A 15622-nucleotide genomic window follows, 5' to 3' on the forward strand; every position below is an offset into this window, starting at 1 on the left:
AAGGGCATCTAGGTTGCTTCCACAATCTTGCTATTGTGAATTGTACTGCTATGAACATCGATGTAGCAGTGTCCCTGTAGCATGCTCTTTTTAGGTATTTAGGGAATAGACTGAGAAGGGGAATAGCTGGGTCAAATTGTGGTTCCATTCCCAGCTTTCCAAGAAATCTCCATACTGCTTTCCAAATTGGGTGCAGCCATAATGTTGCATTTTAATTGTCTCGTTACCCCAAGCATTTATTGTCCCATTATTTTGATGCCATCTTAAAGTACTATTTGACCAACTTTTTATAAATTTAGAATGATCAGGACTCCAATCAACTATAGTGATATTTTGATATTTAACTACTGTTTTAGGGTGATAATCACGACATTTTTCCCACTCTAAATGAGTTAAAAAGGTTTCAAAGTATTTAGCTGAACATAAAGGAAAATGAGTTCTGATAAAACATTTTTCAGATGTTATCGATGATTGATTAACATACATATTAGAGGTATTAAATCCTCAGGAAGATATCATGACAGTAAAAACAGCAGTAGGATAACTATGATAATGAACTCCCCAACTATTATAGGAATGAGAATTGTTATGTGCTATAAGAGGCAAACAGAAAGAACGAGCCCCTATACACAATGGAACTCCTTCAACAGCTATAGTTATATTAGAAATATTATACAGATTTTTATGGAATGGAATATCTTTAATTCCTGCACATACAGGAGGGGGAAAAATTAGTATTATTAGTACACACATGAACTTTAGGTTCTCCCCAGGAAACACTGTGCACCAAAGGAGGGTTAGGAACATAGACCCAATAAGCAAAAGAATGAGCAGAAACTATACTTACCTGGCAATTAATAACTGCAAGCATAGCTAATAAAAGATTAACAGGATTTAAAGGCTGATTTGCCTTTTGAAAGTTTGTTTCAGCTTCTTGAGTCAACTTTTTCATCTGTCCCCATATTGGGGGGTCTGCTCTTCTCTTTGCCATTGTAGAAGTTCTCTGCATTGCCAGCTCCTGAAATTGTCTGACAAATGCATTGCTCATTCTGCAATTTGATAAGTCTTGAAGGTACCCAGAAAGGTGTTTTACCTGTAGAAATAAGAGCAAACTTCCTTCCCATGTGGTGTAATAACCTAGAAATCCATTCTTATTTTTCATCCCTGTACCATATAGGTATTTCCGATTTTTGAAATAATGGCTGAGATTTAAATGTAGAGAAATGTTGCTGGGCTGCAGGAACCTTGGAAGCTGACTAGATATTAAAAGATGTAAAGTTAGTAAAGTGTTATGAAGTATATTTTGAGGTGTATAAGCCATAGCCATATGCCCCCTTTTTATTTTTAGTATATATTTTCTTAACATATGATTTGTCCTTTTTATAATAGTTTGACCTTGACTATTATAAGGTATGTCAAATGTATGTGTAATGTCATTTTTTATAAAAATGAATGTAATTTTTGTGAGGTATATGCAGGTGCTTTGTCAGCTTAAAATTCTCTAGGAATTCCCATGATAGCAAAACAAGATAATAAATGAGAAATGATTGCATCAGCTTTTCTTTGAAGATAATGCTGTGGTCCATAGAAAATGAGTATGAGTGTCAATAGTATGATGTACATATCTTAGTCATCCAAATGACTGAATTATAACAACATCCATTTGTTAAAGGGCATTAGGATGGAGTCCCCTTGGATTAACACCAGGAGGACAGTAAGGAATATTAAAAGGAGCACATGATGAACAGTAAGCTATAATTTCATGGGTTTTTTTTTTTTAGTTATTTTGTATTTTTTATAAAGTTCTTTAGTGCTTGTACGATGTGAAGCATGTTCTAGATGAGCCTTTTGTAAAGGAAATAATAGTTGATCAATATTTTTATTTTTTCTAGTTAATAGTCCTGGCAGTGTAGAATGTGCTCTAATATGAATAAAATATACTGAAATTTGGCCTACTATTTTTGTAGTTATTTTTACATGTAGTGAGATAGGACATAGAGTCTTATCTTAGGTAAACAGGGCTCTTTATAAATCTTAAGTAAAGTGTTGTAGTTTTAAAGTTTATTTTTGTTTTTAAATATTATTTTATAAATTTTATATAAATAATTGTTTAAGTTTATTTGAGTATTAACTAACACAATATGATAACACATCTAAAACATGAAATAAAGAAAGGCTGAAAGCTTTTAGCTATTTGTAGAAAAATAGAAAAATGTTTTTGTGTTTTATAATATTAACCTTTATGTAGATTAGGCTCTCATTAACTTAAAAAATACATTTAAATTGTATCTCAGTGTAAAAAGTAACATAAACTTTATATTTCTTATGATAATAGGCCCAGTTATAGAACATTAAATGATATAAATAAATATCCAATATGTTATTTTTATAAGCTTAAAATTACCATGCAACCTTCTGGAGAACACCAGCTTGATATAATTTTTTTAAAGCTTCTATCTTAATGATTTATATACCTGGAAAATAAGAACACATTTAATATACAAAGAAGAGTACCACAATTACTATTGATGTTTTTATACTAATCAAGTTTAGCTCTTAAAGAAATAACATATTAGAATATTACAAAATAATAGTTGTTGTTTAACCATAGTTGTATAATCCTTAATTCCTTCAAGATTAATTGCTCAAAAAACTTACATATATAGCCAATATACATAGACCGTTTTTATCATTTACTTAAACCTATATAGCCAATGTACACAGACCTTCTTTATCCCTTGCTTAAACCCTCTTATTTACTCACTTCCAGAAACAAATTTTTCTTCTATTAAATCCATACCTAGAAACTTCTAATTTTTTTCCATCTTTTAACTCCTTCTTTATTCACACTATAGGCGAATTATTCCATTTTAATAAGAGATATTTTGTTATTTGTAGTACACAATTAATCACATCTGTTTACCATATTATGAAAATATAGTGTCTAAATATCAGGGATGACAAAACAACTATTTATTTATTTATTTATTTTATTATTTACCAACTTAAAAATTATCAATAATGTTATCTAATGTAATTTAAGGAGTTAAACGTATTTAATGGTATATTTAACATTTAGCATATTAACCTTGTAAATCAATCAGATATTTAACAAAAGTACTCATAAACGAGTAATCTTATGTCTAATTAATTTACTTATTTTATCAAAACATTAGACAAGTATAATGAACAGTGTTAGCCATTTTGTTGTTGTTGTTGTTGTTGTTGAAAAAAGTCCTAGAACCAAAGCATATCAGACAGTAACATGTTAAAGACATCTTATTTTTTATCTGTTTACCCAATTTAAATTGAACCATTTAAATCAGTGAATTAAAAATATTTGGACCCATTTTTTAAAATTTTTTACCAGTGCTCTTTACATATATATCAATCTTTACATCATGTACATGATATATGGACATATGCACAGACATACAACATATAATACAAGTGTGCACACATAACACAATAAAGGCCTTGTAGCTATTTTAGGTGAAATTTCCATTGTAATGTTTAAATACTCCACAGTTGGTCAAAAATAGAACTGATCAGAAAAACATTAACTTAGGTCTGTAGGATCAAAATTATGAGCTCAAAAAATACAGAATCTAAGAAAAAGCAGGAGTCCTAGAAAAAAATGACCGTCCGGTAATTAGAAAGTACCATAAAATTTACCCTTTTTGTTTAGTTTAGTTTGACTTCAGGTAAAAGACACCTTTACCTTTTTTGTGACAATCCTTTATAAATTTGTATTTTACTGTAGTATAATGAACATCAATCATTTGGGGATTATAAAGGTTTTGTTGTCCAGTTATAGGAAATAAATGTGGTGGATTAGCAAAACCACTAGAGAGAGCAGTAAGATCATCATCATCATCATATATCATAGTAAGGAAATGAAAAGTGCTGTTGTTTTTTACCCATATCAATTTTATACTTTGTCATTGGAAAGAGAGAAGCATTAGAAGGAGTAGTAGGTTTAATAGAGGACCTTTGCTTTTTTAATTTCATTTTTTCCACAAAGGCCTCCATAATTTCTTTTATATTGGATTCACTATCTGAACTTTTTGAATCTTCCACATCACCCAGATCTGATTTAGGAGAATCATCTATAGTATCACAGATATCTTCCTTGGGCTCCATTTTGTTAATCTTAGTATCAGATTTTGATGTATCAACTTGGCTTTCACAATAAGAACCCTTTTCATTATTGCTTTCTAATAATTGTAATGCTACACAATGTCCAAATCTTCAAAGAAATAACATTCCCAGCCTGATGCTTCTTACGGGGTTCTTTCTGAACCAATTTTCATTCCTCTAAATTTAACTGGACCTTGGTTTGATATTGGAACCAGTGACAATGACATTCTACAATTTTAAATAACTCTTTGAGTCTCTTATGAGATGTTTTTACATCTATGGAATACAACAATCTTTGTAGTAATTCCACATATTGTTCCTTTAAGGACTGGGAGTTTTCCATGTTAATTCTGAAAGTCCCCCTTAAGTTTTCTCAACCTGGGGCAAATACCCTTTCGATGTTTTGTTAGTTCTGAAAGTCCCCCTAAAGTTTCTTTCAATCCGGGGTGATACCCTTTCGATAATTTGTTAATCCCAAAAGTCCCCTTTCATTTTCTTAACCTGGGGTGCGTACACTTTCGGTGCTGGATCCTGCTGACATGCCAAATGTTGCAGTAATTCACTCGCAGGTCAGCATGAGAAAGAAAGAAAGAAGCAGAGCAAGCAAAGCAGCAGAATAAAAAAAAAAAAAGTCTTTTATTGTATTCAGCAATCTTTTTATAGTATTGTGAACAAAGAAGGCAGCCTTCCACCAGCAATAAATCAGGTCTTTTAGCTAGTTAAATATAGCATACAGAAGTTTTACTTTCTAATCAGAAGTAACCCGCTTCTCATGGCTAATCTACTCTTGGCCTGAGCATGCTGAACTCTGCTCTTTGTCAAGAACAGATAAAAAAATTTTTCTTGGCGCCCTCCTAGCCCACTAGGCAGAACATCCCATTTGCAGGCAAGTCCTCCCAAGGACAGTAGACACCTCGTTTTCAAGCATGTCCACTGTTACCTTATCTAAACCTCTCGTTTGCAAGTAAGCCCCAACAAAACATCTCATATGCAAGCATGATTTGCTGTCACCTTATCTAGACCTTGACAGAATATCCCGTTTGCTGGCAGACTCCATCAAGTGCAATAATAATTACGTTTTCAAGCTCACAGTCACATCTGATTCTCTACAGGGAAAGCTAGTATACCACCACAGCCAGGGTTGAGGGGACATTCCCCTCCAGTTGGGAGATCCCCTCCCACCTGGGTGTGTGGGGGAGAGCTCCTATACCTCCACAGCCAGGGTAGAGGGTACTCTCCACTACAGGCAGGAGACCACACCCAATGGGTGTTGTGGGGAGCTTGTGTAATGCTACAGCTAGGGTAAAGAGGTTCCCCCTGCAGGTAGGAAACCCCTCCCACCTGGGTGTCCTTTGATCTCTTAGTGGGCACCAGCCAAAGTAGAGGGGACTTGCCCTTCCAGACGGGAGACCCATCAAGGAGGGAGTTCCCTCCCCCAATTGGGTGTCTGGGGGAGCTTGTACACTGCCATAGCCTGAGTAGAGGGGACTCGCCCTTCCAGGCCGGGAGCCAAGTGCCTCTGAAGCCAGGGTAGAGGGGACTCACCCCTCCAGGTGAAAGACCCTTTCCACCTGGGTGTCAGGGGAGCTCTTATACTGCAGCAGCCAGGGTAGAGAGGACTTGCCCCTCCAGGAGGGAGACCCCTCCCAACTGGGTGTCTGGGGGAGCTTGTATAATACAACAGCCTGGATAGAGGGGACTGCCCCTCCAGGTGGGAGACCCCTACCACCTGTGTGTCGAGGGTAGCTCCTATACCACTGCAGCCAGGGGAGAGGGGACTCGTCCCACCAGGTGGGAGACCCCTCAAACCTGGGCATCTGGGGGAGCTCATATTCCACCAGCACTAGGGTAGAGGTGACTGGCCCCTCCTACCTAGGTGTCCCGGGGTGGGGCTCTTATACCACCCTAGCCAGGGTGGAGGGGACTCGCCCTTCCAGGTGGGAGACCCCTCCCACCTGGGTGTTTCGTGGGGGAGCTCCTATACCGCTGCAGCCAGGGTAGAGGGCACTTGCCTCTCCAGGCAGGAGACCTCTCCACCTGGGTGTCAGGGAATGCTAGTATACCACCTCAGCCAGGGTAGAGGAAAATCACCCCTTCAGGCAGGAGACCCCTCTCATCTGAATATGGGGAGGGAGCTTCTATACAACCACAGCCAGGCTCCTGGGGAATGGCAAGAGGGGCACCAGTATGTGCACAGGCTCAGGTGGCCACAGGGCTGGCCTGTCCTTGGGGTGGCTGCAGGGGTCTGAGGGGGCAATACATGTGGTTCATATGTGTGATAAATGGAGCCCTTGCAGGGCTGTTTTTTCCCTGGATGTGTCTGGAGTCACATTCACACTGGATGATCACTGAGAGTTGGTACCAGAATGAGATGATGAGTGGCAGGGGTGGCCAGGCTGATCTCCAGGAAGAGGGCAGAATCTCCTGGGAGAATTTATGGTCAGATTGGGGAGAAAAATAGGAAAGATGGGCAAGGAGGGGACTGGCCCTGGAGGTCAGGAGTCCTGTAGTTCAGAAGGCTGCAGAGGCCAGGGGGTTGGCCCAGTGAGGCTTTCTGGTGGATAGGGAGGTGTTGCTTTCCAAGGTGGAGGGCAGGAAGAGGTAAGATGGGGCAGCCATGGTGTAAGGTCAGAGGACACCCTCCCGACTGCTTGGTTGGGTTTTCTGTATTCCCTGGGCCCCCACTGTAAATACAAACCAATGCCACAAAGTTGGATTTGATTATTTCATATAAAGATGCCCCGTCATGCTTGCTCAGCAGAGGGTTTGCTATGGAGACCAGCGGGGAAGGCCCCAAGGGGGCCCAGGCTGGAGCCAATTACTGTGGCTGCAGCAGAAGAAAGCCCAACTCGGCTTCTGTGCCGACAGCAGGGCCAGTGTGGAGGGCGGACTCTCAGAAGTTGGTTTCCAAAAAGCAGTTGTCTTGGCAGGAATAGAGCCTTGTCTTTGTGCCTGATGCCTGCTGCTACCAGGGCTGAGTGCCATGTGGCCACTCTCCCAGTTGCCTGCCTCCCCTGTGTGGCTCAGTCTGGAGTCAACATGGGCATCTATACCAATGAACTCGTGAACCACACCTCAGGTCTTGGGGGCCACAGGACATGGTGCAGTGGTAGCCTAACTCAGTCATGATGTGAGGGACATGGTCAACATATATGGTACGTAGCACAGAGAACTTGTCATTATGGCAGAGAGAGGTTGGTGGCATGGCCCAGTCTCAGGGAGGCCTAATCAAGACCATGGCATGTTGGTGATATGCACAGTCTGTGGCATGGCTTGACTGGTGATGTGGCCCAGTTATGGCAGTGAGACTGACCACTGAGGGCCCCCAGTGCAACCAGCCCCAGATCTTTCTGAATTCCTGGGCTAGGAAATACAGTTTACATAGCATTGTGTGTGCCTGTGACAGCAGGTGAACTTCCATGGCCAAGCTCCACTTTCCCAGGGAAGATGCATAAGAAGGAAGCAGGGGTGTCAGTAGTTTAAACAGAACATCAGGCCAAAATGCCTCTCATGCATAGCCAGCCTTGGAAAGGTTACCCAGGGTTTGGGGGCTCCTAGGCTTCTGACTTTCTGGACCCCCATCCTGGGGCTGCCATTTGTCTTGCAACCAACAAATGACCCCAAACCCAGCAAGGCAGAGTTCAGAAGAGGAGACACCTGGACAGTCTCCCAGGACCTAGGGACATATTTAATGATTATTATACTTAACTGGTTTGCTGGGACTCTGCATTTAGAGCAATTGTTGTGCTCTAGGCAGAAGAGGACCCCTGTGGCAGGGGCCCCAGCATAATATGGAAGGCTCAAGGGTCACAGTCCTGGCTGGTTAAAGCTGGACCATGGATCTCTCTCTCCTCCCTCTTGACTCCAACCCCAGCACTTAGCTAGCTCCTGTCTGCAGAATCCTGCTCTTAGCTAGCTACCAAGGAAGGTTTCAGCTGTCAATGAAGGTGTTAGTTGATAACTCAAGTGTTAGCTTATAAGTCATAACCCTCCCAAGGGGATTCACATTTCAATAGACTCATTACTGAAGGCGAGGCAGGCTGAAAGAACCTTCAGCATTCAAAGGGGCAGGGAATCCAATGGTAAAATAATAGGCCCTGCTGTTGAGGCCAGGTCACCCTAGCCCCAGGAGAAGTCTTTTGCTAGTATAGAGCCTCACTGAAGGCCCAGGAGTGTCTGGCCCTTCAAGGGAAGCAAGGGTACAACACCATGAGCAGGTGGAGATTGCTTCTGGGAGGCTGTCCCAGTTGAGTGTGCACCTGGATTGGAGAGTTGAGGGCAGCTGGGACCTGCAGTGACTAACTGGGAAGAGTGAACTCCTCCCCTGGGAGGGAATCAAGGAGAAAATGAGGCCAGGGGAGGAGGCTGCATGAGGTGTTCCAAGCCAAGTCAGGAAGTGCTTAAAAGGGATGATGTGTGGAGGAGGCAGCAGCCTTCTGGGGGCAGGGTACTCTGGGGTGGGAACTGTACTTCTTCACTTCATGCCGTCACTGCACCCAGACCACTGTTCCTGTAATAGCAGAGGTGCTAGTTGGTAGACCCACCCCATACCCCCTGGAACCCATAGTGGCTGCTATTTGCAGTTTTTTTCATTAAATCACAACTCCCCATTGTGAACTGAGGGGGAATCCTCAGACTCCCAGCTTCTAGGGTTTATCAAGAGCTACAAGGGCCTAGGCTGGGCATAGAGTTCTGAACTTCAGTGTGCCTCTTTCTACAGTATTGGAGGAGGATTTCCACATAAGCTACCCAAACCTCAGCAGCTGACAGACTAGGGATGAGACTTAGATTGCAGCTCCTCTGTCTGAACCCCACTTCCTAGTAGTCCCTGTGCTCAGTCTGGGTGGCCCTACAATGTATGCCAAGAGCACATCTCCTCCTCCTCCTCCAGCATAACCTGCAAGCTGTTAGGGGACTGGGGGCAGGCAAGCCATGAAAATGCTTGGAACATGGGGATGGAGATCGGGCCCAGGGAGACTATGTTCACTAAATTCCCAAGAAGGTAAATACAGATGTGAGCAACAGTCCTTCACATAGGTATTTGCTGGGTGACCTAGTAGGCTAACTTTGAGAGTGGGTATGGGCAACCGGAATAGTGCAGTGGGGGTTTGTAGACATGGTTTCTCAAAGTGTATGGCTCCAGGTGCAAGTTATAGCCAAGCATCATCTATGTGGAATGAAAGCAAGGATCCCCAAACCTCCAAATCCCAGGCCACATCTCAGACCTGGCCCCAGCCCCTCATAAGGCCCAATCCCAAGTGACAAACTGGCCCCAACATGGCCTCCCAGTCCCTTAGGGATCTCTTGCCCCTAACCACCCTTTCTCCTACCCATAGGAAGCCGGCTGCAGGTATGGGTGCTGTGGCTACAGGCCTGGTAGGTGGCAGCACCATGCCCAGGTGCCTGTGTGTGCTACAATGAGCCCAAAGTTACAAAAAGCTGCCTCCAACAAGGCCTGCAGGCCGTGCCCACTGGCATCCCAGCCTCCAGCCTGCACATCTTTCTGCATGGCAACTGCATCTCCCATGTGCCGGCTGCTGGTTTCCATGCCTGCCGCAATCTCACCATCCTGTGGCTACACTCCAATGCACTGGCCCAGATTGATGTCACCACGTTGTCTGGTCTGACCCTCCTGGAGCAACTGGATCTCAGCGACAATGCCCAGCTTTGTACCTTCATACCTGCCAGTTTCCAAGGCCTGGGCCACCTGCACATGCTGCATCTGGACCGCTGTAGCTTGCAGGAACTGGGCCCTGGCCTGTTCTGTGGCCTGGCCACCTTGCAGTACCTCTACCTTCAAGACAATTGGCTGCAGGCACTGACAGACAATGGCTTCCATGATCTGAGCAACCTCACACACCTTTTCCTTCACAGTAGCCACATCCCCAGTGTGCCTGAGCACACCTTCCGTGGCCTGCAAAGTCTTGACCATCCTGAATCATGTGGCCCATTGCACCCACATGGCTTCCATGACCTTGGTCACCTCAGGCACTCTACCTGTTTACCAACAGATTCTCAATGCTGCCTACAGAGGCCCTGGAACCTCTACACGCTCTACAGTATTTGCGGCTCAATGACAACCCCTGGGTATGCGACTGCCTGGCACACCCATTCTGGGCCTGGCTGCAGCAGTTCCGACGTTCCTCATCTGAGATGCCCTGAAAACTGCCCATGAGCCTGGCTGGCCGTGACTTCCAGTGTCTGGTTGCCAATGACCTAGAGGGCTCTGCTGTGGCAGCCAGGCCCTTCCATCCCATCTGGACTAGTGTGGCCACTGATGAGTAGCTGCTGGGGGTACCTAAATGCTGCCAGCCATTCGCTGCAGACAAGGCCTCTGTGCTAGAATCTGGTAGGCCAGCTTCTGCTGGCAATACACTCAAGAGGCGTGTGCCACCTGGTGACAGCCCAGCAGGCAACAGCTCAGGCCCACATAACATCAATGACTCTCCCTTTGGGACCCTGACCAGCTCTGCAGAGCCCCCACTGACTGCACTACAGCCAGAGGGGTCTGAGTCACCAGGAGTCCTCACCACTGGTCCTCATTAGAGGACAGGCTATTCCCGCAAGAACCGCTCCTGCAGTCAGTGTAGTCTATGATAGGTGGGAAGTGGAGGCACCAGGGCAAGTGATGAAGAGGGTTCAGGTGCCCTTCCAGCCCTGGCCTGCAGCCTTGTGCCCCTTGGCCTTGTGCTGCTAATGTGGACAATCTTTGCACCCTGCTGACCAGCTACAACTCCAGAACCTCTCAGCAGCCAGGTGTGTGTACATAGGGGGTCTCCCACCCTGCAGCCAGCCAGTGCCAGGGACAGGTCACGTTGGGCAGGCCAGTCCTCCCTGATGGATGCCACCACACCAGCCCAACCCCATCTCCATCCCATCATTTTACAGGGTTGGGGTAGCATTTGTTCCAGAATGCAGTCTCCCACCCAGATAACTATATATAGAGATATGCATTTTAATTTACTTGTGTAAAAATATTGGATGATGTGGAATAAAGAGCTCTTTTCTTAAACTATGGCCTCTCAGGCTGAGGTGCTGTGAGTGGTGAGAGGCAGGGGTGGGACCAGGTGCTGCACCTCACTGGACACCATCACACAAGGCCCCTGAGAAGAAGTGGAGTTACCCAGCTGCATGTACCAGGTATGACATGGTATCCCTGCCACCTTCTGAGCTTGCTCCTGAGCCCAAACACCTACCCTGAGAGCTAGATTGACAGAGCACATGCCAGACCCGTGGGTCTTTGTGAGGCTGCTTTTGTCAGAACATCTACTTTAGTTTCTTCCACCCACCTTTGCGTTGCCCCCAAGAGGAGATTGAGGATAAGAAATGAAGAACATTCTCCCTCTTCTGGGAAATGGAGAGGAGTTGGGTGGCCTTGAAAAACAGCTGATTTGGTAAAGCCAGGCTTGGGGCCAGGCAGGAACTGTGTACACCTTCCTACCACTACCCAGGGTTACAGCCAGATTCTATTCCTCTTACAACACACCCACAGCCCAGAAACAGTCCTTTGAGGATCTGCATGCCCTTGTACATATGTGTGCACAACACACACATATGACCAGGCAGGAGCTACATGCATGCATGCCTATGTTTGAAAAAAGTACCCACAGCACAGACAAAAATACACATGTGCACACTTTCCCAAGGCCTAGGCCAGGGAGGACTCAGAAACAAAAGGGAAAGAGGCCACATGGCCAAGAAACTAGGTAGGGTGCTTATAGGGAAGGCCCCCTCCCCCACAGGTCAGGGGCTGGGGAGGAGGAAGAGAAAAATTCAGTAATTTGGGGGAGGGAACAGCAGAGGGGAACATTGCTGGTGGCGCCAGATGGCCCTGGGGGCATCTGGGGCTCCAGAAGCCCAGGGGAGTGTCAGAACCCATTGACAATCTGTAGTTCCTGTGACAGCAGAGATGCTTAAAGAAAGACACACACACACATCCAGTAGAAATGAGCACCTTCTTTTCTCTCTCCTTCTTTTATACAGCATTGTTAATTAAAACAAGGGAAAAGAAAAAAAAATCCTTTCGACAGCTTAATCCTTTCAAGCATGGATATACATTCCCAGAAAAACTTTGTTTATGGTCACAGTGCTTCGTATTTCTTTTTTATTATTACTAGTTGTTCAAAACATTACAAATCTCTTGACATATCATATTTCATACATTTGATTCAAGTGAATTATGAACTCCCATTTTTACCCCATATACAGATTGCAGAATCACATCAGTTAACATCCACATTTTTACATACTGCCATACTAGTGTATGTTGTATTCTGCTGCCCTTCCTATCCTCTACTATCCCCCCTCCCCTCCCCTCCCCTCCCATCTTCTCTCTCTACCCTATCTACTGTAATTCATTTCTCTCTCTTGTTTTTTTCCCTTTGACCTCACTTCCTCTTATATGTAATTTTGTATACCAATGAGGGCCTCCTTCCATTTCCATGCAATTTCCATTCGCTCTCCCTTTCCGTCCCCCCTCTTGTCCCTATTTAATTGTGATCTTCTTCTCATGCTCTTCCTCCCTGTTCTGTTCTTCGTTGCCCTCCTTATATCAAATAAGACATTTGGCATTTGTTTTTTAGGGATTGGCTGGATTCAATTAGCATAATCTGCTCTAATGCCATCCATTTCCCTGCAAATTCCATGATTTTGTCATTTTTTAGTGCTGAGTAATACTCCATTGTTTATAAATGCCACTTTTTTTTATCCATTCATCTATTGAAGGGCATCTAGGTTGGTTCCACAGTATAGCTATTTTGAATTGTGCTGCTATGAACATCAATGAAGCTGTATCCCTATAATATGCTCTTTTAAGGTCTTTTGGGAATAGACTGAGAAGGGGGATAGCTGAGTCAAATAGTGGTTCCATTCCCAGCTTTCCAAGGTATCTCTATACTGCTTTCCAAATTGGCTGCACCAATTTGCAGTCCCACCAGCAATGTACAAGAGTACCCTTTTCCCCACATCCTCGCCAGCACTTGTTATTGTTTGACTTCATAATGGCTGTCAATCTTACTGGAGTGAGATGGTATCTTAGGGTGGTTTTGATTTGAATTTCTCTGACTGCTAGTGTTGGTGAGCATTTTTTGTGTACTTGTTGATTGATTGTATGTCCTCCTCTGAGAAGTGTCTGTTCAGCTCCTTGGCCCATTTGTTGACTGGGTTATTTGTTTTCTTATTTTTTAATTTTTTGAGTTCTTTGTATACTCTGGAGATTAGGGATCTATCTGAAGTGTGAGGAGTAAAAATTTGTTCCCAGAATGTAGGCTCCCTATTTACCTTGCTTATTGTTCCTCTTGCTGAGAAAAAACTTTTTAGTTTGAGTAAGTCCCATTTGTTGATTCTTGTTATTAACTCTTGTGCTATGGGTGTTCTATTAAGGAATTTGGAGCCCTACCCCACAGTATGTAGATTAGAGCCAACTTTTTCTTCTGTCAGATGAAGAGTCTCTGTTTTGATATCAAGGTCCTTGATCCATTTTGAGTTAACTTTTGTGCATGGTGAGAGAAAGGGATTCAGATTCATTTTGTTGCATATGGATTTCCAGTTTTCCCAGCACCATTTGTTGAAGATGCTATCTTTTATCCATTGCATGCTTTTAGCACCTTGGTCAAATATAAGATAGTTGAATTTTGTGGATTGGTCTGTGTCCTCTATTCTGTACCATTGGTCCAACCACCTGTTTTGGTACCAGTACCATGCTGTTTTTGTTACTATTGCTCTGTAGTATAGTTTGAAGTCTGGTATTCATTCCGCCTGTTTCACTCTTCCTGCTTACAATTGCTTTTGCTATTCTGGGTCTTTTATTTTTCCAGATGAATTTCATGATTGCTTTATCTATTTCTATAAGAAATGCCTTTGGGATTTTGATTGGCATTGCATAAACCTATAGAGAACTTTTGGTAATATCGCCATTTTGATGATGTTAGTTCTGTCTATACATGAACAGGACATATTTTTCCATCTTCTAAGATCTTCTTCTATTTCTCTCTTTAGGGTTCTGTAGTTTTCATTGTATAAATCTTTCACCTCTTTTGTTAGGTTGATTCCCAAGTATTTTTTTTTTTGAGGATATTGTAAATAGGGTGGTTGTCCTCATTTCCATTTCAGAAGATTTGTCGCTGATATACAGGAATGCCTTTGATTTATGCATGTTGATTTTATATCCTGCCACTTTGCTGAATTCATTTATTAGCTCTAGTAGTTTCTTTGTTGAACCTTTTGGATCTGCTGGGTGACCAATGCAACGGGTGGGTCCTGACTGGCACTCGCAAGCCCCGTTTCAATCCTGTGGCCACTGCCTATGAAGGCTCTGTTGGCATTAAACTCCGTAGGTTCAGAAGGGCCAACCAGTTGTTTCAGCGGGATCATTTAGTGGTGAGTCACAGCAGTTTGTCTTCGAGAAGCAGGCAAATGGGAGCTTGAATTCAGCCTATCCTGGCTTGGTGTGTGTTCTCTTGATTTCCATATATTGAACCAGCCTTGCATCTCAGGGATGAATCCTACTTGATCATGGTGCACATTTTTTTGATATGTTTTTGTATCTGATTCTCCAGAATTTTATTGAGGATTTTTGCATCTAGGTTCATTAGAGATATTGGTCTGTAGTTTTCTTTCTTTGAAGTGTCTTTGTCTGGTTTAGGAATCAGGGTGATGTTGGCCTCATAGAAATAATTGGGGACAGCTCCCTCTTTTGCTATTTCCTTAAATAACTTGAAAAGTATTGGTATTAATTCTTCTTTAAAGGTTTTGTAAAACTCCACTGTATACCCATCTGGTCCTGGGCTTTTCTTGGTTGGCAGTCTTTTGATGGCTTCTTCTATTTCATCCATTGATATTGGTCTGTTTAAATTGTGTGTATCCTCCTGACTCAATCTGGGCAAATCATATGACTTAAGAAATTTATCGATGTCTTCACTATCCTCTATTTTATTGGAGTATAAGGATTCAAAATAATTTCTAATTATCTTCTGTATTTCTGTAGCATCTGTTGTGATATTGCCTTTTTCATCCCATATGTTAGTGATTTGAGTTCTCTCTCCTCTTCATTAGCATGGCTAAGGGTCTGTCAATCTTATTTACTTTTTCAAAGAACCAACTTTTAGTTTTGTCAATTTTTTCAATAGTTTCTTTTGTTTCAATTTTGTTGATTTCAGCTCTGATTTTAATTATTTCTTGCCTTCTGCTACATTTGCTGTTGCTTTGCTCTTCCTTTTCTAGGGTTTTGAGATGAAGTGTGAGCTCATTTATTTGTTGGTTTTTTATTTTTTTGAGGAATGAACTCCAGGCAATGAATTTTCCTCTTACAACTGCTTTCATTGTGTCCCATAGATTCTGATATGTTGTGTCTGTATTGTCATTTATCTCTAAGAATTTTTTGATTTCTTCCTTTATGTTTTCTGTAACTTATTGGTCATTCAGTAACATATTTTTCATTGTCCATGTGATGTAGAATTTTTTCTTCCTTCTTTTATCATTGATT

The 15622-nt window shown here is 42.8% G+C and overlaps 1 protein-coding gene and 1 pseudogene across 1 annotated transcript in view; both read left to right on the forward strand.

The window, feature by feature from the left end:
- The window catches only part of LOC113197387 (uncharacterized), a 519021-nt gene that overhangs the window by 323455 nt on the left and 179944 nt on the right, over positions 1-15622 (forward strand). The gene's annotated exons all lie outside the window — the stretch shown is intronic.
- Positions 7280-10863, forward strand: LOC113197391 (reticulon-4 receptor-like; annotated as a pseudogene).

The sequence above is a fragment of the Urocitellus parryii genome, chromosome 3 (assembly GCF_045843805.1).
Source record: "Urocitellus parryii isolate mUroPar1 chromosome 3, mUroPar1.hap1, whole genome shotgun sequence".
NCBI lineage: Eukaryota > Metazoa > Chordata > Mammalia > Rodentia > Sciuridae > Urocitellus > Urocitellus parryii.